Raw genomic sequence first — 23316 nt, forward strand, 5'->3', positions numbered from 1 at the left:
TGCATGTCTATAATCCCAGTTTCTTCGGAGGCTGAGATGGGAGGATTTCTGGAGCCCAGGAGGTCAAGGGTGTAGTGAGGCTGGGTAACACAGCAAGACCCTGTCTCAAAAAAAAAAAAAAGAAAACTTTAAGTAACCTAAATCTGTGCTCCTCAAATTGTGTTCCATGGTCTATCACTTCTGTAGCAGTAACATGTTTTTGGTTTTTTATTGACTTTTTGGGGGCAGGGCTTTCTGGCAAATGCCAGAAAGCCTGCTGGATAAATTCCAAAAGAGCTAGCTATAACACCGTTTGTTTGTTTGTTTCTTTTTTTTTTTTTTTGAGATGGAGTCTGTCTCTGTCACCCAGGCTGGAGTGCAGTGGTGTGATCTCGGCTCACTGTAACCTCTGCCTCCAGGGTTCAAGCAAATCTCCTGCCTCAGCCTCCTGGCCTCCTGAGTAGCTGGGACTACAGGCTAGTGCCACCACACCCAGCTAATTTTTGTATTTTTAGTAAAGACAGGGTTTCACCATGTTGGCCAGGCTGGTCTCCAACTCCTGACCTCAGGTGATCCGCCTGCCTCGGCCTCCCAAAGTGCTGGGATTCCAGGCATCAGCCACCACACCTGGCCTGTCAGCCTGTTTTTTTTTTTTTTTTTGGTGGTTGTTGTTGTTTTGAGATGGAGTCTCACTCTGTCGCCCAGGCTGGAGTGCAGTGGTGCAATCTCGGCTCACTGCAACCTCCACCATCCAGGTTGAAGTGATTCTCCTGCCTCAGCCTCCCAAGTAGATGGAACTACAGGTGTGTGCCACCACATCCAGCTAATTTTTGTATTTTTAGTAGAGACAGGGTTTCACCACATTGGCCAGGCTGGTTTCAAACTCCTGACCTCATGTCATCCACCCACCTCAGCCTCCGAAAAGTGCTGGGATTACAGGTGTGAGCCACCATGCCCATCCTTTTTTGTTTTTTTGAGACAGGGTCTCTTTGTCACTGAAGCTGGAATGCAGTGGCACAATCTCAGCTCACTGCAGACTCAAACTCCTGGGCTCAAGCAGTCCTCCCTCTTCAGACCCCCAAGTAGCTGAAACTACAAGCGCATGCCACCACACCTGGCTAATTTTTTGTATTTTTTTGTAGAGATGGGGTTTCACTATGTTGCCCAGGCTGGTCTCAAACTCCTCAGCTCAAGCGATCCGTCTGCCTTAGCCTCCCAAAGTGCTTAGGATTACAGACCTGAGCCACTCTGCCCTGCCAGCAGTAACAATTTAATAGAAGCTATGCTGGCCAGGAGTGGTGGCTCATGCCTAGAATATCAATGCCTTGGAAGGCCGAGTTGGGAGGATCACTTGAGGCCAGGAGTTTGACACCCAGCCTGGGCATCAGAGCAAGACCCTGTCTCTACAACAAATAATTAAAAATAAAAAAATTATCAGGGCATGGTGATGTGCATTTGTAGTCCTAGCTATTCAGGAAGCTGAGGCAGAAGGATCACTTGAGCCTAAGAGTTTGAGGCTAGAGTGAGCTGTCATCATACCACTGCACTCCAGCCTGGGCAACAGAGCAAGACCCTATCTTAAAAAAAAAAATGTGCCAGGCGTGGTGGCTCATACCTGCAATCCCAGCACTTTGGGAGGCCAAGGCAGGTGGATTACTTGAGGTTAGGAGTTCGAGACCAGCCTGGCCAAAATGGAGAAAACCCATTTCCACTAAAAATACAAAAATTAGCCGGGCATGGTGGTGCACGCCTATAAGCCCAGCTACTTGGGAGGCTGAGGCAGGAGAATCGCCTCCCAGGAGAACTTGGGAGACGGAGGTTGCAGCGAACTGAGATTGCACCACTGCACTCCAGCCTGGGTGACAGAGCCAGACTCCATCTCAAAAAATATATATATATATGAGAAGTTATGCCCCCAAAGGGTTCTGTGGCCATGTGAGCTTAGGAAATAAAGGGGAACATCACACCCTGGGGCCTGTTGTGGGGTCGGGGGAGGGGGAAGGGATGGCATTAGGAGATATACCTAATGTAAATTACGAGTTAATGGGTGCAGCACACCAACATGGCACATGTATACATATGTAACAAACCTGCCCGTTGTGCACATGTACCCTAAAACTTAAAGTATAATAAAAAAAAAATAGTAGACTACGCAAAGTTTACTTGCTTAGTAAACTGCAGGACTTCTCAGACATTTTAAAGCACCAGTGGACACTGGGGCTCTCCGGATGGGAAATATAAAAAGCAGTGTTTCTCAAACACATTGAACCATGGAACCCCCTGCGTACCTTTGTTTTCAACAGAGCATCTCATGGGACTTGTGTTCCCTGGAATATACTTCGGGAAATACTGACCTAGGTACTAATGTTGAAAAAAGCTAATAGAGAGGCTGGAGAAGAAGAGGAACAGGACAATTATAATACATTTTTAAGTGTTTTGTAGAAGCGGGGTCTCACTATGTTGCCCAAGCTGGTCTGTGACTCCTGGCCTCAAGTGATCTTCTGGCCTCAGCCTTCTAAAGTGCTAGGATTACAGGCATGAGCCACCATGCCTGGCTGGGCAGGGCAATTAAAATCTATAGTCTGGGAGTAAAAGCCAGAAGTTTGAGTATCAAGTCAGAGTGACCGGAAACTTTAACTTAAAGGTCACTGACAATGGCAAACTGGAACATAGATTTTGTTTGACCTCACTGTTAAAAAAAAAAAAAAAGGTGCGGGGCAGGGGGTGAGGCCACAGGGAGATTTGTAGAAATGCTTGTGCTCAGGAATACCTCAGACTCTGATTCAATCAACCTGGAGTAGGGTTAGATGTGGCCTCTTATGTGACCTTAGGGGACAGCTGGAGCTACGAATCTCTGTTCTAAACCCTGGTGATTCAAGGTGTGACTGATGGCCCATGGTGTTGGCATCACCTAAAAACTCCTTAGAAGTGCAGATTCTCGGCCAGGTGCCGTGGCTCATGCCTGTAATCCCAGCACTTTGAGAGGTTGAGGTGGGTGGATCACCTGAGGTCAGGAGTTCGAGACCAGCATGACCAACATGGTGAAACGCTGTCTCTACTAAAAAATACAAAAATTAGCCGGGTGTGGTGGTGAGGGCCTGTAGTCTCAGCTACTTGGGAGGCTGGGGCAGAAGAGTCGCTTCAACCTTGAAGGTGGAGGTTGCAGCGTGCTGAGATCTCACCATTGCACTCCAGCCTGGGTGACAGAGCGAGACTCCATCTCAAAAAAAAAAAAAAGGAGAGTGAATTTTACCTAAATGTCCAATATCAGAGTATTTGATAACACTGGCCTCACATTTTCACATGGCAATAATTGGCTGCCCTGTTTAGACAAATTTCCTCAATTTGCCACAGTACCCATTGTACTTACTATATTATATTATATTATATTATATTATATTATATTATATTATATTATATTTATCATATCATATCATAGTTGGCCCACTTCTGTCACTTACGTTACATGGAAGTGGTTGAGTTTGTGACCTCGGTCTAACTGCAAATTGTAAACTTCTCAGAAGCTGGAATCGTGGTCTAGATTCTATAACTACCACTCACGCATTTATTTTTGTAACTTGTTTCTTTTTTTCTGATTATAAAAGTTACTCATGCTGATTCTAGAAAACTTGGAAATACAAAAAAGTATGAAAAATAAAACAGTGACATGCATGGTAACCGCAATTTAGTGATGACTGTTTAACTTCTGTTTTTTTTTTCAATTTTTTTTTGCATCTAGTTATCTAAATTTTCATCGTATTTTGGATCAGACTATATTTGCAGTTTGGTATTTTGCCTTATTTAGAAGACATTCTACCAGCTACTAAGTATGGCTTGTTCTGCCATATTGCAGTAAGTAGTTCAGTTTTCAAGAAAACTCACTTGATCAAAAATCACTTACAATGGAACTAGAGAGGTTACAGGCTAGAAAGTTTTAGACTCCCTCAAAAAGGGTATTTTTTTATGCTGGAATGTCTATCCGAGAGTACTTTTTTTAATAGTTATAAGGGCACAGCTCTAAAAGTTAAACATAATTGGAGAATTCCAATATCATATGGTTCGAAAGTCACTCAAAAAAAAAAATAATGTCTAAGTGCATGTGAAAGGCTTGAATAATGTTATTTCATTAAATGAGAGAATTGAGGGTCAGGCTTGGTGGTTCATGCCTGTAATCCCAGCACTTTGGGAGACGAAGACGGGCGAATCCCTTGAGCTCCGGAGTTTGAGATCAGCCTGGGGAAGACGATGAAACCCTGTCTCTACAAAAAATATAAATTTAGCCACATGCAGTGGCATGCACCTGTAGTCCCAGCTACTTGGGAGGCTGAGGCAAGAGAATTGCTTGTGCCCGGGAGACAGAGGTTGCTTGTGCCCAGGAGCTGAGATCATGCCACTGCACTCCTGCTGGGGCAACCGGAGTGAAATCGTGACTCCAAAAAAAAAGAGAATTGGAAAAAGCAAACTTTCTAAATTCCTATTTAGAATTTAGAATTATAAATTCCTATTCATAATTTTATGTAATAAGTAAATGTAAAGATTTGTATAACTAACTGATATAATAAAAGTATGGGCCAGGCACGGTGGCTCACGCCTATAATTCCAGCACTTTGGGAGGCTGAGGAAGGCGGATCATTTGAGGTCAGGAGTTTGAGACCAGCCTGGCCAACATGGTGAAACCCTGTCTCTACTAAAAATACAAAAATGAGCCAGGCATGGTGGTGGGTGCCTGTAATCCCAGCTACTCAGGAGGCTGAGGCAGGGGAATCACTTGAAGGTGGAGGTGGAGGTTGTTGTGAGCTGAGATTGCGCCACTGCCCTCCAGCCTAGGCAATAGAATGAGACTCCGTCTCAAAAAAAAAAGAAAGAAAAGTATGAATAGACATTTGACTATTTCATCTATATGCCTAAAAGTTTATTTATTTTAATTAATTAATTAATTAGTTTATTTACATTTGAGATGGAGTCTCACTCTGTCACAAAGGCTGGAGGGCAATGGCATGATCTAGGCTCACTGCAACCTCCACCTCCCAGGTTCAAGTGATTCTCTGCCTCAGCCTCCCGAGTGGCTGGGATTACAGGTGCCTGTCACCACGCCCGGCTAATTTTTGTATTTTTAGTGGAGACAGGGTTTCACCATCTTGGCCAGGCTGTTCTTGAACTCCTGACCTCGTGATCCACCCACCTCAGCCTCCCAAAGTGCTGGGATTACAGGCATGAGCCACCGCGCCTGGCCTTATTTATTATTATTTTAGAAATGGGGTCTTACTCTGTTGTCCAGGGTGGAGTGCAGTGCTTTCCTCATAGCTCACTGCAGTCTTGAACTCCTGGGCTCAACTGATCCTCCCACCTCAGCCTCCCTCATGGCTGTGACTACAGGTGCAGGCCACCACTACTGGTTTTTATTTTTTATTTGTAGAGATGGGATCTTGCTATGTTGCCCAGGCTGGTCTCAATATCCTGGCCTCAAGGGAGCCTCCTGCCTTGGCCTCCCAAAGTGCTGGAATTACAGTTTAATTTTTTCGTAAATTAAATTAAATTTTACTTTTCAGACAGGATCTAGCTCTGTCCCTCAGGCTAGAGTGCAGTGGTACAAAATGACAGCTCATTGCAACCTCAACCACCTGGGTTCAAGCTGTCTTCCTGCCTCAGCCTCCCGAGTAGCTGGAAGTCCAAAAACATGCCACCATGCACAGTTAATTTTTCATTTTTTTTCAGAGATAGGGATCTCACTATATTGCCCAGGCTGGTCTTGAACTCCCAGCCTCAGAACTCCCAGGCTCAAGTGATCCCTCCACCTCAGCCTCCCAAAAGTTGGCGGTGTGAGCCACCACACCTGGCTGAAAACCTTTTTCATGAAGAAAAACATTGGAGATATTAGGAACATAAGTAGTCATTGTATTTAGTTTTTTTTGTTTGTTTTTTGTTTTTTTTTTTTTTGACAGAGTCTCACTCTGTCACCCACGCTGGAGCGCAATGGCATGATCTCGGCTCACTGCAACGTCTGCCTCCTGGGTTCAAGTGATTCTCATGCCTCAGCCTCCCAGGTAGCTGAGATTACAAGTGAGCGCCGCAATGCCTGGCTAATTTTTGTATTTTTAGTAGAGATGGGGTTTCACCATGTTGCCCAGACTGGTCTTGAACTCCTGGCCTCAAGCAGTCCACCTGCCTCAGCCTCCCAAAGTGCTGGGATTATGGATGTGAGCCCCTGTGCCTGGCCTCATATTTGGCACTTTATTTCGAATCATAGCATTCTAAAATTGAGAGGGCTTTGGATGCCATCCCTGTAACTCTCTCTTTGAAATTGAAATCCCCTCTACAAATCACAGTAAGTGATTGTCCATTCTGCACCTGAAGGTCTCCTGTGATGGGAAATCCACTGCCCCAGAGGAGCAGTCCAGAGCTTCCTGACCAAAAAGTTCTTCCTGGCTGGGTGCGGTGGCTCATGCCTGTAATCTCAACACTTTGGGAGGCTGAGGTGGGTGGATCACCTGAGGTCAGGAGTGTTTGAGACCAGCCTGGACAACATGGTGAAACCCCGTATCTACTAAAAATACAAAAATTAGCCAGGCGTGGTGGCACAAGCCTGTAATCCCAGCTACTTGGGAGGCTGAGGCAGGAGAATCACTTGAACCCAGGAGGCAGAGGTTGCAGTGAGCCGAGATCACACCATTGCACTCCTGCCTGGGTGACAACAGTGAGACTCCATCTCAAAAAAAAAAACTTCTTCCTCACGTTGAAGCAAAGCATCTTCTGCTGACTTCCACCTGGTTGCCCAATTCTGCTCTCCAACTCTGATTCTTGTCCATATGACAGGCTCTTCACTATTTCAAGAAAGTGATGACATTGCCAAGCAATCTTTTTTAAGCTAAGCATCTCAAATTTTTTCATGTTTCTGATATGTCATCGTTTCCAGATGTTTTTAGAAATTCAGAATGATTTTAGGATTACATGAAATTAAAAAGGAGTTAGATGAAAATAGTTCTGGATCTGAACAAGGAAAGGAATCTTGCTCATAGTAGGAATAATTCATGTCATCTCAATTAATCCTCACAGCTGCACACTAAGGCCGACTGTTGGTCAAGACTTACTGTCCTGCAAGTGACAGACAACCTAACTCAACCTGGCTTAAGCAAAACAAATAAATACACTAATGAGGAGCTAAAAAGTCCCACAGTTGATCTGAGCCTTCAGTATAACTTGAGCACAGGGCCGGGCGCAGTGGCTCATGCCTGTAATCCCAGCACTTCGGGAGGCCGAAGCGGGCAGATCATGAGGTCAGATCAAGACCATCCTGGCTAACACAGTGAAACTCCGTCTCTACTAAAAATACAAAAAATTAGCCGGGCGTGGTGGCGGGCGCCTGTGGTCCCAGCTGCTCGGGAGGCTGAGGCAGGACAATGGCGTGAACCTGGGAGGCGGAGCTTGCAGTGAGCCAAGATCGCACGACTGCACTCCAGCCTGGGCGACAGAGCGAGACTCCATCTCAAATAAATAAATAAATAAATAAATAAAAAACAAAAAGAAAATAACTTGAGCAGGAACTTGTAGGGACCAAAGGAAATTTCCTCTTCACCCTTTGAAGATTTGCAGAAAAAAAAAATGAACTCACAAAAGATAGATTAATTGGAGAAAAGGGATACAAATCTTTTTTTAAAATTAATTAATTTTTTTTTGAGCCAGAGTTTCCACTCTGTCACCTAGGCTGGAGTGCAGTGGTGCGATCTTGGCTCACTGCAACTTCTGCCTCCTGGGTTCAAGTGATTCTTCTGCCTTAGCCCCCAATTAGCTGAGATTACAGGCACATGCCACCACACCCGGCTAATTTTTGTATTTTTAGTAGAGATGAGGTTTCACCATGTTGGCAAGGCTGGGCTCGAGCTCCTAGCCTCAAGTGATCTGCCCGCTTTGGCCTCCCAAAGTGTTGGGATTACAGGCGGGAGCCACGGCTCCCAGCCACAAATCTTAATATGTATTCGGGAAGAATCGCAGAGTGATTACCCAACCTCACAGTGGTTCAGAAGTTTATATACCATCCTGGTAAAATAGCCTATGGGAGGATGGGAAGAGAGGAAATCTATTGAGGGGATTACTAGGAAGAATGAGTGGGTCAGGGAACAGAGAACTTGGACAAGCCAGGCACAGTGGCTCACGCCTGTAATCCCAGCACTTTAGGAGGCTGAGGCGGGTGGATCACCTGAGTTCAGGAGTTCCAGACCAGCCTGGCCAACACTGCGAAACCCCGTCTCTTCTAAAAATACAAATATTAGCCGGGTGTGGTGGTGCATGCCTGTAATCCCAGCTGTTCGGGAAGGTGAGGCAGGAGAATTGCTTGAACCCAGGAGGTGGAGGTTGCAGTGAGCTGAGATCGCACCACTGCACTCCAGCGCGGGCAACACAACAACACTCTGTCTCAAAAAAGAAAAGAATCCAAAAAACAAAACAAAGAAAGAGGCAGAACTGGGATTTATGCATGTTTGTCTGCAAAGCCATTCTTTTATCTTTCTTCCCACAGTGTCCAAGGAAGTTCTGCCGACTGGAACTGAACCATAGCAAATGCATCTCCACTTTCCATGATTCAGTAGCTTTGAGTGACAAAGTAACTAATCTCCAGCCCTGGTTATTGAGAAACTCCTGAATTGTTTGCACTGAGCTGCCGGTTTCATCCAGAATTCCTGGCAAAGGTGTTAGAACGGCTCCATGATTGGTCAGTGAGATCATCACCATCTTCCCAGAACTCAGGCACAAGCTGTTGGGATGGGAAGCCAGTCACCCACTTTATTTTCATTTCCTGAAAGTGATCTGGTACCGTTTGTCATGGGTCTTTGTCTTAAGAAGCCTCAACCGTAAGCGTAGAGACTGGGGACACCACAGTGGACACTGATGCTCCAGGGATGAGGCGTGCCCAGCCAGTGCAGTTTTAAGACAGAAATGTGAATGCCTTGGTCACCATGGGCACCGGTCATTATTGTTACTCTGTAAAGCATTTCATGTATTTCTCTTATCTGTCTGTCCTGAAGACATTTGAAATGCCATCCCCAGTTAGAGTTCAGAAAGTTAAACTATGTCCTTCATCAATAGCAGAATAAACTGATATAACCATGCAGATAATATGTTCATGCATGGAATACCATCCAACTGATTAAAATAATAAACTGGCTGAGCATGGTGGCTCACACCTATAATCTCAGCACTTTGGGAGGCCAAGGCAGGAAGATCCTTTGAGCCCAGGAGTTTGAGACTAACCTGGGAAAAATGGCAGAACTCCACCTCTACAAAAAAAAAAAAAAAAAAAAAAAAAATTAGCCAGCCATGGCTGTAGTTCCAGCTATTCGGGAAGTGGGCTTGAGCCCAGGAAGGTGCTGCAATTCAGTCATAATTGAGTCACTGCTTTCCAGCCTGGGCAATAAACTGAGGGCTGGGTTTGGTAGCTCACGCCTATAATCCTAGCACTCTGGGAAGCTGAGGCTTCTCTTGAGCCTAGGAGTTCAAGACCAGCCTGGGCATCATAGTAAGACCCTGTTTTTTGGGTTTTTTTTTTTTGAGACGGAGTTTCGCTCTTGTTGCCTAGGCTGGAGTGCAATGGTGTGATCTTGGCTCACTGCAACCTCCACCTCCTGGGTTCAAGCAATTCTCCTGCCTCAGCCTCCCTAGTAGCTGGGATTACAGGTGCTCACCACCACGCCTAGCTAATTTTTTGTATTTTTAGTAGATACGGGGTTTCACTATGTTGGCCAGGCTGGTCTCAAACTCCTGACCTCAGGCGATCCATCCGCCTCAGCCTCCCAAAGTGCTGAGATTATAGGCGTGAGCCTCTGTGCCTGGCTAGGACCCTGGTTTTATAATAAATAAAAAAATAAGCCAGGCGTGGTGTCACATGCCTGTGCTCCCAGCTACTCAGGAGACTGATGCAGGAGAATCGCTTGAGCCCAAGGAGGTTGAGGCTGAGGTGAGCTATGATCATACCACTGCACTGCATGCCAGCTGTGTGACAGAGCAAGATTCTGTCTCTTAAAAAAAAAAAAAAAAAAAAAAAAAAAAAAAAGAATAAACTGGAATGACCGTATATCAGTATTGTTAAATCTCTAAAACATAATGTTGAGGAAAAAAAGGAAGTTGTAGAAGGAGGCACACAAAGTCAGGGATATATGGGCTACATAAGAGGTAAAAATGTAAACACATACAGAGGCACTTCAAGATGATAGGTCTTTGAAATAAGAGGTAGGGGTTTTAAGTGGTAAAGAGGAAACAGAGCCATCAATTTTATTTCCTTCTTTTTTTTTTTTTTCTTGTTTTTGAGATGGAGTCTGGCTCTATCACCCAGACTGGAGTGCAGTGGTGAGATCTCGGCTCACTGCAACTTCCACCTCCCGGGTTCAAGTGATTCTCCTGCCTCAGCCTACCCAGTAGCTGGGATTACAGGCACCCACCACCATGTCTGACTAATTTTTGTATTTTTAGTACAGACAGTATTTCACTACGTTGGCCAGGATGGTCTTGAACTCCTGACCTTAGGTGATTAGCCTGCCTCGGCCTCCCAAAGTGCTGGGGTTACAGGCATGAGCCATCGTGCCTGGTCATTTTTTGTTATTTATTTATTTATTTGTTTGTTTGTTTTTGAGACGGAGTCTCACTCTGTAATGCAGGCTGGAGTGCAGTGGCCCAGTCTCGGCTCACTGCAAGCTCCGCCTCCCAGGTTCAAACGATTCTCGTGCCTCAGCCTTTCAAGTAGCTGGGATTACAGGTGGTGCCACCATGCCAGCCTAATTTTTGTATTTTTAGTAGAGTTGGGGGCTTTGCCATGTTGGCCAGGCTGTCTCGAACTCCAGACCTCAAGTGATTCGCCCACTTCGGCCTCCCAAATTGCTGGGATTACAGGTGTGAGCCACCTCGCCCAGCCTCAGTTTTATTTTTGAAACTTGGTGGTGGATACAAAGATGCTTGTCATGCTATTCTCTATGCTTTTTGTTTAAATAAAGCATTTGGCAATGAAATCTCCTCCCCGCCCCAGTCATGGTCAAGTTTTCATCTCAATGCTGTACTGGTCAGGAGTCAGTGACAGACATAATCGACTCTGGCTGGCTAGCTAGTTTAGGCTGAAGGAGAATTAATATTGATTACAGAATCAATCAGGAGGCTGAAAGTACCACTCTGAGCTTTAGAAGGGGGAGGATATGCCAGACACAGTGGCTCACCTAATTCCATCACTTTGGGAGGCCGAGGTGGGCAGATCACCTGAGGTCAGGCGTTAGAGACCAGCCTGGCCAACATGGTGAAACCCTGTCTTTACCAAAAATACAAAAAAATTAGCCGGGCGTGGTGGCACACACCTATAGTCCCAGGTACTTGGGAGGCTGTGGCACGAGAATTGCTTGAACCCGGGCGGTGGAGGTTGCAGTGAGCCGAGAGAGTGCCACTGCACTCCAGCCTGGGGGACAGAGCGAGACTCCGTCTCAAAAAAAAAAAAAAAAAAAGAAAGAAAAGAAAAGAAAAAGAAGACCAGGCACAGTGGCTCACAGCTCACGCCTGTAATCCCACACAAGCCGAGGCGGGTGGATCACGAGGTCAAGAGATGGAGACCATCCAGGCCAACATGGTGAAATCCCGTCTCCACTAAAAATACAAAAATTATCTGGGTGTGGTAGTGTGAGCCTGTAATCCCAGCTACTCGGGAGGTTGAGGCAGGAGAATCGTTTGAATGGGGTGGGGTGGGGGGGCGGGGTGGTGGGGGAGGTTGCAGTCAGCCGAGATTGCGCCACTGCACTCCAACCTGGGTGGCTGAGCAAGACTCCATCCCGCCCCCACCACAAAAAAAAAAAGGAAAGAAAAGAAAAAAGAAAAAGAAAAAAAAGAAGTGGAAGGTCAGGCAGCAAGCAAATTACTGACTCATGTTACTGGCTGGCTTGGGAAGCCACCGTGGGAAAGCCAGACTCCACAGGAATGGCCCTTGCCACAAGAAACAGTGGAAGCAGCAGAAGGGTGGTCTTATCCTCGTTGCTTCCTGCTGGATGATGGAATCTCATCAGCATGTGGAATCCTGGAGCCTGGGAATTGTGGTTCTTAACCTTCCAGCCTCTGCTGTAGAGAAAGACCCACCCTAGGAGAAGGCAGGAAATGTTGATCCATCCACTGTATGTACTTCTCACAGAAGCCATATTGTTCATCTCTTTTAGCTTCTACACACCCAGTCTTCCAGCCCTGAACTTCCACCTTTGCCCCCACTCTGAACTGTTACCACCAGCCTTCTTAATAGATTGGGGTGGGCAGTTGGAGCGACTCTTAGTGAAAAATAATGCCATTCAGTAGGCACTATTATAAGATGGCATGTTTATGCATGTAGGATGCAGGCACAGAATTGGTATGAATGCATTAGATCTAGAAAGAAATCTGAGGTCACAGTGGACCACAGCTAGCTAGATGGTCCAGGGGAAGGCAGTAGTGTTTAGTGGTAAAAGAGCTTGGCTCTGAGCCAGGCACAGTGGCTCACGCCTGTAATCCCAGCACTTTAGGAGGCTGAGGTGGGTGGATAACAAGGTCAGGAGTTCGAGACCAGCCTGGCCAGCATGGTGAAACCCTGTCTCTTCTAAAAACACAAAAAATTAGCTGGGCATGGTGGCGGGTGCCTGTAATCCCAGCTACTTGGGAGGCTGAGGCAGGAGAACTGCTTGAACCCGGGAGGTGGAGGTTGCAGTGAGTCAAGATAGCGCCACTGCACTCAAGCCTGGGCAACAGAGCCAGACTCTGTCTCAAAAAAAAAAAAAAATATATATATATACACACACACACACACACACACACACACACACACAAAGGGTTCGGGACAGACTATGCACCTGGTGAGGCCAAAGTAACCTTTAGGTGTTACTCCCAGGTGGATCAGGTAGAGAGAGAGGGTGGGGAACTAACAACAACTACCTGTTGAGTCAAATGCCAAACGTTGAGTCAAATGCCTGCTCCATGTGGCCAGGGGCTAGGGCAGAGCTTGGCTGAGCCCCCTGGAGGCAGGGAGCTGTGTTATCTAGCACCATGCACTCCTACCTACTGTGTCCGGAATTTATTCCTTCCGGTGAGTTCTTGATCTTGCTGACTTCAAGAATGAAGCCGCGGACCTTCATGGTGAGTGTTACAGCTCCTAAAGATGGTGTGTCCGGAATTTGTTCCTTCAGATGTTCAGATGTGTCCAGAGTTTCTTCCTTCTGGTGGGTTCGTGGTCTCGCTGACTTCAGGAGTGAAGCCGCAGACCTTCGCAGTGAGTGTTACAGCTCTTAAAGGTGGTGTGTCCGGAGTCGTTTGTTCCTCCTGGTGGGTTCGTGGTCTGGCTGACTTCAGGAATGAAGCTGCAGACCCTCGCAGTGAGTGTTACAGCTCATAAAGGTGGTGCAGACCCAAAGACTGAGCAGCAGCAAGATTTATTGTGAAGAGTGAAAGAACAAAGCTTCCACAGCATGGAAGGGACCCCAGTGGCTCGGGTGGCCAGCTTTTATTCCATTATTTGGCCCCGCCCACATCCTGCTGATTGGTCCATTTTACAGAGCGCTGATTGGTGCATTTACATTCCTTTAGTTAGACACAGAGTGCTGATTGGTGCAATTTTACAGAGTGCTGATTGGTGCGTTTACAATCCTTTAGCTAGACACAAAAGTTCTCCAAGTCCCCACCCGACCCAGAAGCCCAGCTGGCTTCACCGCTCATTAGACAAGTGGCGACAGGTGAAAGGAAGGAGAACCTGCAGCAAAAGCAGTTTTGATTTTTTTCACTTTTTAGAAAGTTTTCCCATGTGACAAGCAGCAGCAACCCACTCATGCTTCCTCAAATGGAAATGGAATCTATTGGAAGTCTATGGGGGCTCTGGCAATCAGTGAGTGCCCAAAGGTGCAGGTAGGGAAGATGGGTAGGAGCTGAGAAGGCGCCTTGGAGAGGAGCCCTGCAGGTGATGGCCAGCAGGGATACTGCAACCATGATCTCCCCGGGAGAGCTTCTCATCACCTCTTCATCTCCTGGGTAGTAGCATCTAAGTGACAGTGCTTAGGTGTGCCTGGACTCCTGGCTCCCAGGAGGTGAAAAGTACCACCAGGAGCTGTTCAATTCTAATCAGATATTTCTGCTTGGGGAAGGTTCTCAGCCTGTAGCCTCCTCTAAGTTACAAAGGGAACTTAGCAAGTGTTAGAAAAGTGTTAGAGACAGGCTGGTACTTAACCAGGATTTTCTTGGGTAGAAAATATACTCAGCGATAAAATGTCACATAAAATTAAGAAACTCTTTCAAATAAATGTGTATTTTATTACATTCAGTAGTGATAACATAGGGCTGGGCGCCATGGCTCACGCCTGTAATCCTAGCACTTTGGGAGGCTGAAGTGGGCAGATTACAAGGTCAAGAGATAGAGACCATTCTGGCCAACTTGGTGAAACCCCGTTTCTACTAAAAATACAAACATTACCTGGGCATGGTGGCACGCGTCTGTAGTCCCAGCTACTCCGGAGGCTGAGGCAGGAGAATTGCTTGAACCCGGGAGGCGGAGGCTGCAGTGAGCCGAGATCACACCACTGCACTCCAGCCTGGGCGACAGAGCAAGACCCTGTCTCCAAAAAAAAAGAAAAGGTGATGACATAAACCCTGAAAAATAGTAGTAGATAGAAATACTAGAAGTATTCACTCAGCCTGTAGATAATGACTGCTTGGTGAATATATGCATGAGAGGATGAGAGGGGGAGTAGGAAGCAGGAGGATCCGAGCCCCTAGCGCTTCTGATTTCCGTAACCACTAGGCAAGACCGGTTACAGTTCGCAGAGCTCAGTGCTGATAGAAAATGTGAGCTCATTGTTAATAACTTATTAAGAATTTCGGGCCAGGCGCAGTGGCTCATGCCTGTAATCCTAGCACTTTGGGAGGCCAAGGTGGGTGGATCACCTGAGGTCAGGAGTTCGAGACCAGCCTGACCAACATGGAGAAATCCCGTCTCTACTGAAAAAAAAAAAAAAAAAAAATTAACGGGGCGTGGTGACTCATGCCTGTAATCCCAGCTACTCGGGAGGCTGAGGCAGGAGAATCGCTTGAACCCAGGAGGTGGAGGTTGCGGTGAGCCAAGATCACACCATTACACTCCAGCCTGGGCAACAAGAGCAAAACTCCGTCTCAAAAAAAAAAAAAACCAAAAAAAAACAAAGAATTTCAGCCGGGCATGGTGGTTGAGGCCGGGCAAGGTGGCTCATGCCTGTAATCCCAGTACTTTGGGAGGCCGAGGCAGGCGGATCACCCCAGGTCAGGAGTTTGAGACTAGCCTGGACAACCCGTCTCTACTAAAAATAAAAAATTAGCCGGTTGTGGGGGCATGCACCTGTAGTCCCAGCTACTCAGGAGGCTGAGGCAGAAGAATCGCTTGAACCCAGGAGGCGGAGGTTGCAGTGAGCCGAGATCGCACCACACTCCAGCCTGGGCAACGGAGTGAGACTCCATCTCAAAAAAAAAAGAAAAAGAAAAAATAATTTTGAGATAGTAACAGAAGAACGTTAAATTAAATGTAAGGGCTTTTTAAGTGTGGGATGCTGTGTGTTGGTACAGGTCACACATACTCGAAGCTGGCCTGCTGCTAGGGGACTCTCCCCAAATAGATTGGATGCAGCAATGACCACTCTACTGGAATCCCCTTTTTCATGCCGAGAAGTTAGGTGGGCAGGCTGACAAGTCACTTTTGTGGACTATCACAATATGTGAAGCTCAATGGGCTTCCTATTGCCCATCTTCTATTCTTTCTTTCTTTTTTTTTCTTTCTTTTTTAGAGACAGGGCCTCCTTATGTTGGCCAGGCTGGTCTCGAACTCCTGACCTCAGGTGATCCGCCTGCCTCAGCCTCCCAAAGTGCTGGGATTACAGGAGTGAGCCACCAAACCTGGCCTTTTCTTTTTATCTACAAGCAATTTTTTGTTTGTTTGTTTGTTTTTAAACCATTTTCTCAGTGTGGGGCGCCGGGAAAAACATAGTTCCCCCCTTTAGGATGCTCATAGTCTAGTGAGGCAGATTGTTTTTTTGTTTGTTTTTTGAGATGAGGTCTACCTCTGTCACCCAGGCTGGAGTGCAGTGGTGTGATCTCAGCTCACTGCAACCTCCCGGGTTCAAGCAATCCTCCCACCTCAACCTCCCAAGTAGCTGGGATTACAAACATGTGCCACCATGCCCAGCTAATTTTTGTATGTTTTTTTAGTAGTCACAGGGTTTCACCATGTTGCCCAGGCTTGTCTCGAACTCCCGGCCTCAAGTGATCTGCCTGCCTCGGCCTCCCAAAGTGCTGGGATTACAGGCATGAGCCACTGTGCTCGGCCTTGAGGGAGATAATTTTGCAAGCAAAGAATTAAAATGCTGTGCAATCCCCAGTGCAGGGGACATATGTGAAGGTCTGAGAGAGGGGCCCCAAGTTGGCCTGGGGGAGGCAAGAAATGGCCTCAATGGGCCATTCTAAAGACCATGGACTTCATATATGGTGGACGCGGAGCCAGGGTTCTGATTTGTGTTTAGAACATCACGTGGCTGGGTGCAGTGGTGGCTCACACCTGTAATCCTAGAATTTTGAGAGGCCAGGGTGGGTGGACCACTTGAGCCAGGAGCTGAAGACCAGCCTGGGCAACATGGCGAAACCCTGCCTCTACAAAATATACAAAAATTAGCTGGGTGTGGTGGTGCATGCCTGTAGTCTCAGCTACTTAGGAGGCTGAGGGGTAGGATGATTGCTTGAGCCCAAGAGGTCAAGGCTGCAGTGAGCTGTGATCGTGCCACTGCACTCTAGCCTAAGCGACAGAGTGAGACCCTGTGTCAAAGCCCAAAAAAACAGGCTGGGGACAGTGGCTTATGCCTATAATTCTGGCACTTTGGGAGGCCGAGGCAGGTGGATCACCTGAGATCAGGAGTTCGAGACCAGCCTGACCAACATGGTAAAAGCCCATCTCTACTAAAAATACAAAAATTAGCTGGGCGTGGTGGTGCGCACCTGTAATCCCAGCTATGGGGAGACTGAGGAGAATCGCTTGAACCTGGGAGGCGGAGGTTGCAGTGAGCCGAGATCCAACCACTGCACTCCAGCCTGGGCAACAGAGCGAGAACCTGTCTCAAAACAGAGAAGAAAAAAAAAAAAAAAAAAAAAGACCAGAACATCACACTAGCAGGGTGGAGGCAGCCAGACTGGTACTAGGGAGCACAATTATGGGACTGCTTATGAAATCGCCGTTGCAAAATTATGACTGGGATAGTGAAAGAGATCTGACCTAACCATTTCCATCTTGCTTCTAAACCTCCAAGCTGTCCTTGTTCATTCCTAGGTACAATTTTGGGAGACTTAGCTTACAGTTTATAGTTTAGAACAAAGACGATAACAGTCCTTTCCCAAAACAAACCCCTTTCTTGCCTGGGGACTAGAGTGTCTTTGTAGACTAACGAATTAGTCAAAAGATTAGAAATTATGGTTTAGGAGTCATGCAGCTGGAGGCTACAAGATTCTGACCCTCCCCAAATTGCTCCTGGAGATAGCATCACTTTATAAAGCCTGAGGTCAGTGCTTGAGATATTTTGCAGACCCTGGACTTGATGGATCAGCTGGCCACCCAGATCCATAAATTGGCTCATCTGATCTTGTGGCCCCCATCCATCTGTGTTCTTGTGGAATTCACCCAGGTGAGTTCATGTCTGACCCAACCAATCAACACTCCTGACTCACTGGCTGTCCCCCTACTCACCAAATTATCCTTAAAAACTCTGATTCCCGAGGCAGACGGATTACGAGGTCAGGAGATCAAGACCACGGTGAAACCCCATCTCTACTAAAAATACAAAAAATTAGCCGGGTGCAGTGGCGGGCGCCTGTAGTCCTAGCTACTCGGGAGGCTGAGGCAGGAGAATGGCATGAACCCGGGAGGCGGAGAGATCGCGCCACTGCACTCTAGCCTGGGTGACAGAGCGAGACTCTAGCCTGGGTGACAGAGCGAGACTCTATCTCAAAAAAAAAAAAAAAAACACTCTGATTCCCATATGCTCAGGGAGACTGATTTGAGTAATAATAAGACTCCGGTCTCCTGCACAGCTAACTCTGCGTGAATTACTCTTTACTGTTTTCTCTATTGCAATTCTTCCTGTCCTGATAAATTGGCTCTGTCTAGGCAGTGGTCAAGGTGAACCCACTGGGCTATTACACTCACTATTCCAGTGAGACACAGCCAGGTCCTGAGCTACAACAGTGGTACCAGGCCTGGGGAGGGGCTGTGGATTCAATAGTTAATTCAGGGCTGGGTGCAGTGGCTCACGCCTGTAGTCCCAGCAGCACGTTGGGAGGCCGAGGGCAGATCACTTGAGGTCAGGAGTTCGAGACCAGCCTGGCCAACACGGTGAAACCCTGTCTCTATTAAAGATACAAAAAATAGCCAGGCATTGGTGGCACAGGCCTGTGGTCCCAACTACTCAGGAGGCTGAGGAAGGAGAATCGCTTGAACCCTGGAGGCTGAGGTTGCAGTGAGTGGAGAATATGTCACTGCACTTCAGCTTGGGCAACAGAGTGAGACTCTGTCCCCCCCCTGCAAAAAAAAGAGTTAAAGAGTTAATTCAGGTTGGGTACAGCGGCTCACTAAGTGCTATAATCCCAGCACTTAGGGAGGCTGAGGCAAGAGGATTGCTTGGGCTTAGGAGTTTGTGAACAGCCTGGGCAACATATCGAGACCTCATCTCTGTTAAACAAACAAACAAACAAAAAAAGAGTTAATTCAGAGATAGGATCAACTTGGGCTGTTGATTGATTGGATTGGGTGGAGGCTGAGTGGGTATTAGAGTTGAAACAATAATTTTTATTTTTGCAAAGTCGAAACAATATTCTAAGAATAATTAGCTTCTGACTTTGGGCAAATATATGCACACAAGAAGAAAGGTAGCTTGGAGGGAAAGACTATGAATGTTATTAGTAATTTTGTAACTCAACAAAGATATTGGGAGAACTACATGTCACTAAATTTTTTTTTGTCTTGCAGAATCACCAGTGATTTTTAGTATAAATATGGCAGAGTTGGAAACCTGGAAAATAGAACAAAATGAATGGATTGGTTATCCTACCGCTGAAGCAATCAAAACAGCACAACTTGGGAAGAGAAAATTTAGGGTTCACAATTGTTTTTAGTTCTGTAATGAAGCCAATCATTCTAACACAAATATGTTATTTAAAAATAAAAACCGTTTCCCTAGCTTTTATCAGTAGACTCGTAACTTATTTATTTATACCTTTAATAGACTGTGACAGAAGAATTCAGCTACTTAAATGAAAAGATGTAGGGGGATGGTGGGGAAGGAGAATTCTTCTGAAGTTCAACTAAATCATTCAAATTGAAAAATGTCCTTAATGATTTAATTGGTTAGCAGTCACCCTGTGTATACAACATAAATCCTTGAAATGATTAACAGAAGGGAAAGATGGGTGGCAGCCCATAACAGTCTCCTTATTTAGAAAGCATTTGGGGGCAGGTTTTATAATGCAGTCTTAAAATAGCCGCTAACCAGATTCTGATTTCAGGAGCTGCAAGAATGTGGAAGCCTTAGCCACATCACCTGAGTGGTAATTAGCATTAAACGACACAGCAACCATTTCTCATTTCACACTTTATAGGCCCCTTAGTTCCACCTCTGCAGTAATGGAGGGAAACTATTTAGGTATTCATATATGCGAGATCATACCGGGTACCCTTGTGGGGGAAATACTCCTTTGATAGAATTTAGCAAGCCGGGGCAGGGGGGCGGGGGGCGCGAGTGCAGTGGCTCACGCCCGCAATCCCAGCTACTCAGGAGGCTGAGGCAGGAGAATTGCTGGAACCCGGGAGGCGGAGGTTGCAGTGAGCCGAGATCGCGCCACTGCACACCAGCCAGGGCGACAGAGCAAGACTCTGTCTCAAAAACAACAAAAAAGAATTTAGCAAGGGAATTCTTGTCTGTTGAAACATACCAGTTTTCAAGGTACCCAGCACAGGTCTTAAAGCAAGGGCTTTTCTTCTCTTCCTGGCTGTGATGAGGACTCTGCCACCTTGAAGCCATGTGCTTGTCTTAGCTCAGGTTTGGGAGACAGGCACGGGGAACTGCAAGGACTGAGGTACCTGTTCTCAGAGCTGCCAGGCTTCTTCTTTCTTTCTTTCTTTCTTTCTTTTTTTTTTTTTTTTTGAGATGGAGTCTCTCTCTGTCTCCCAGGCTGGAGTGCAATGGCGCGATCTCAGCTCACCGCAACCTCTGCCTCCCAGGTTCAGGCGATTCTCCTGCCTCAACCTCCCGAGTAGCTGGGATTCTAGGTGTGCACCACCACTCCCGGCTAATTTTGTATTTTTAGTAGAGACAAGATTTCACCATGTTGGCCAGACTGGTCTCAAACTCCTGGCCTCAGGCGATCCACCCACCTCGGCCTCTCAAAGTGCTAGGATTACAGGCTTGAGCCACCGTGCCTGGCCCAGCCTTCTTCTTTTATAGCTTCCTGCAGGAGGGAGCTACCACAGCAGTTGGCATAGGGGGAGATCAGAGAGAGACTTTGCTACCAACCTGTTAAATGATGTGATCACATATTTTTCTTTTTCTTTAGAATTTTAAAAAATTGAAACAGGGTCTCCTTATGTTGCCCAGACTGGTCTTGAAGTCCTGGCCTCAAATGATCCTCCTGCCTCGGCCTCCCAAAGTGTTGGGATTACAGGCATGAGCTACTGCACTCAGTCGATAACACACTTTTCATATAGGTAATGGCTCAGTAAATTTGGTTTTTGAGTCTTCCCACCTATAAGGCTGGGCAGCTGGGAGGATGAATGACATAATAGTCCTGATGATACAGGCTCTCTCTTCTCTCTGCACTGGGGACATTGGTTTTTGTCAGAGGCCAGCTGTCTCCTGGAGCACACGTTCACTGGGGCCAAAGAGTCTGCACTGGTCTAAGGGACTTCGTACGTGGAAATCGCATTACTGCCTCTTACAGGAACTCCTTTTGTTTGGAACCAGCCTAACAAGACTCCTCTCTGGGCAATAGTTGATGTAGAAGTGTTTCTTCTCTTGACAGCCCTGCTCTAGGGGTTGAAGAATGACCAAGTTGATTCGGGTTCTCAAAACTTAATCAAGCATCTTCCTAAATGGGATTATTCACATTCCTGCGGCATGTGAAGCAAAATTGGAATCTGCTTGAGTATTTTTGCTGGAAGCAGGTGGAAGTTTTATAACCAGCCTTTAGGGGAAAATGCCAGATATTCTGATGGACAAAGAAGTAACTTTGCTGAGAGAGTCGGCAGCTGGAGGGCATGCATGGGGGTCATAGATTGTACTTGGCAGCCAGGGTGGGACAGTTGCTGGCCTTGGAGGAATCACTGAGAGATTGCTTGTCACATGGCTTTGTGTCAAAGTGTCAGACCATGAAACGCCTCCACCCTAGGTGACTTCTGGATGACTGAGCACAGAGCACATCGGGGCTAAAACAGCTTCAAACCTTCCGTGAATTAGTGACAGTCATTGTTTGGTTATTAACTCTTGCGTGTGGGGGGCCGAGCCCCTGACGGCTAAACCAGGGGAATAAAACCGCCTTCTCCACTGACAGCCCTTAACCCATTGCTGACTTATGTTCTGGGTCCTGTTTGGACAGCCTTTCAGATTGGCTACAGGATGTGTTGATCTAGGTACTGCAAAAAAACTTCCTTCTAGAAGCCAGGACTTTTAACTTTACTCAAATATCTCTTTGACCAAAGGATGTGGTTATTTTGTTTCCTTCTCTCCAGCTCAGGGAAGCTGTCAATAGCTCTCTGAGGCAAAGAGTCTTCCAGCTGAAAACAGGTACCTCTGGGATTAGGAGGGTAAAAATGCAGGAAGTTCCCATAACTATGTACAACTTCATGTATGCATAATAATTAAAAATAGGTTTTTTGTTTGTTTGTTTGTCTTTTGAGACAGAGTCTTGCTGTGTCTCAAAAGACACAGCTGGAGTGCTGGAGTGCAATGGCACAGTCTTCGCTCACTGCAACCTCTGCCTTCCTGGTTCCAGTGATTCTCCCACCTCAACCTCCCGAGTAGCTGGAATTACAGGCATGCGCCACCACGCCCGGCTAATTTCTTGTATTTTTGGTAGAGATGGTGTCTCACTGCTTTGCCCAGGCTGGTCTCAAATGCCTGAGCTCAAGCAATCTGCCCATCTTGGCCTCCCAAAGTGCTGGGAGGCATTCCAAAGTGCTGGGAAGGTCATTCCTCCCAGGTCACCCCTCCCACAGCGTCCAGTCCTAAATTTTTTTTCAAAAAAGAAAAAAGTGGAGAAAGGAATGACTTTAAATGTCCTTCCTCAGATCACCCAATATAATTTATCTACCCCCCACCCAGGCACTGTTTACTATATCACGCTGATATATTTCCATACATAGTATAACACATTGCTATTTAAAATGATCCTGTTTGAGCAGATGCTGCATCGCTGCAGAGGCCCTGTCCTCTGCCTTTCCTCTTTCTCCACTGGGGCCCTCAAGCTCTCCTTAGCCTCTAGCTGGCTGTCTCCTTAAGACCCAACACCCATAATACCTTCAATTAAGTTGCTGAGTTCTGATGGAGAGCTATTTGAAGTTGATGTGGAAATTGCCAAACAATCTGTGACTCTCAAAATCATGTTGGAAAATTTGGGAATGGATGATGGAGATAATGACCCAGTTCCTCTGCCAAATGTTAATGCAGCAATATTAAAAAGGTCATTCAGGCTAGGCACGGTGGCTCATGCCTGTAATCCCAGCACTTTGGGAGGCTGAGGCCGACGGATCACATGAGATCAGGAGTTCGAGACCAGTGTGGCCAAGCTGGTGAAACCCCATCTCTACTAAAAATACAAAAATTAGCCAGGCATGGTGGCAGCATGCCTGTAGTCCCAGCTACTCGGGAGGCTGAGGCAGGAGGATTGCTTGAACCCAGGAGCCGGAGGTTGCAGTGAGCTGAGATCGCACCATTGCATTCCAGCCTGGGTCACAGAGCAAGACTCCATCTCAAAAATAAATAAATAAATAAATAAATAATAATTTTTTTTTAAAAGATAATTCGGTGGTTCACCAACCAAAAGGATAACCCTCCTCCTCCTCCAGAGGCTGATGAGAATGAAGAAAAGCGAACAGATGCTATCCCTGCTTGGGACCAAAAATTCCTGAAAATTGACCCAGGAACACTTTTTGAAGTCATTTTGGCTGCAAACTACTTAGACATCAAAGGTTTGCTTGATGTTCCATGCAAGACTGTTGCCTATTTGATCAAGGGGAAGGCTCCTGAGGAGATTTGCACAAACAGGCTTCCGTTGATACCAAAACTGACTTTACTGGAGGAAGCCCAGATACCCAAA

General features: G+C 46.5%; 1 non-coding gene across 1 annotated transcript; it reads right to left on the minus strand.

The window, feature by feature from the left end:
* Positions 1-225: 225 nt before the first annotated feature.
* LOC112209086 (U7 small nuclear RNA) lies at positions 226-285 on the minus strand. Its single transcript, XR_002943756.1, has one exon. It is a non-coding gene; the product is annotated as a U7 small nuclear RNA (small nuclear RNA).
* Between the last annotated feature and the right edge of the window lie 23031 nt (positions 286-23316).

Source organism: Pan troglodytes, chromosome 3 (genome assembly GCF_028858775.2).
Source record: "Pan troglodytes isolate AG18354 chromosome 3, NHGRI_mPanTro3-v2.0_pri, whole genome shotgun sequence".
In the NCBI taxonomy this organism is placed as follows: domain Eukaryota; kingdom Metazoa; phylum Chordata; class Mammalia; order Primates; family Hominidae; genus Pan; species Pan troglodytes.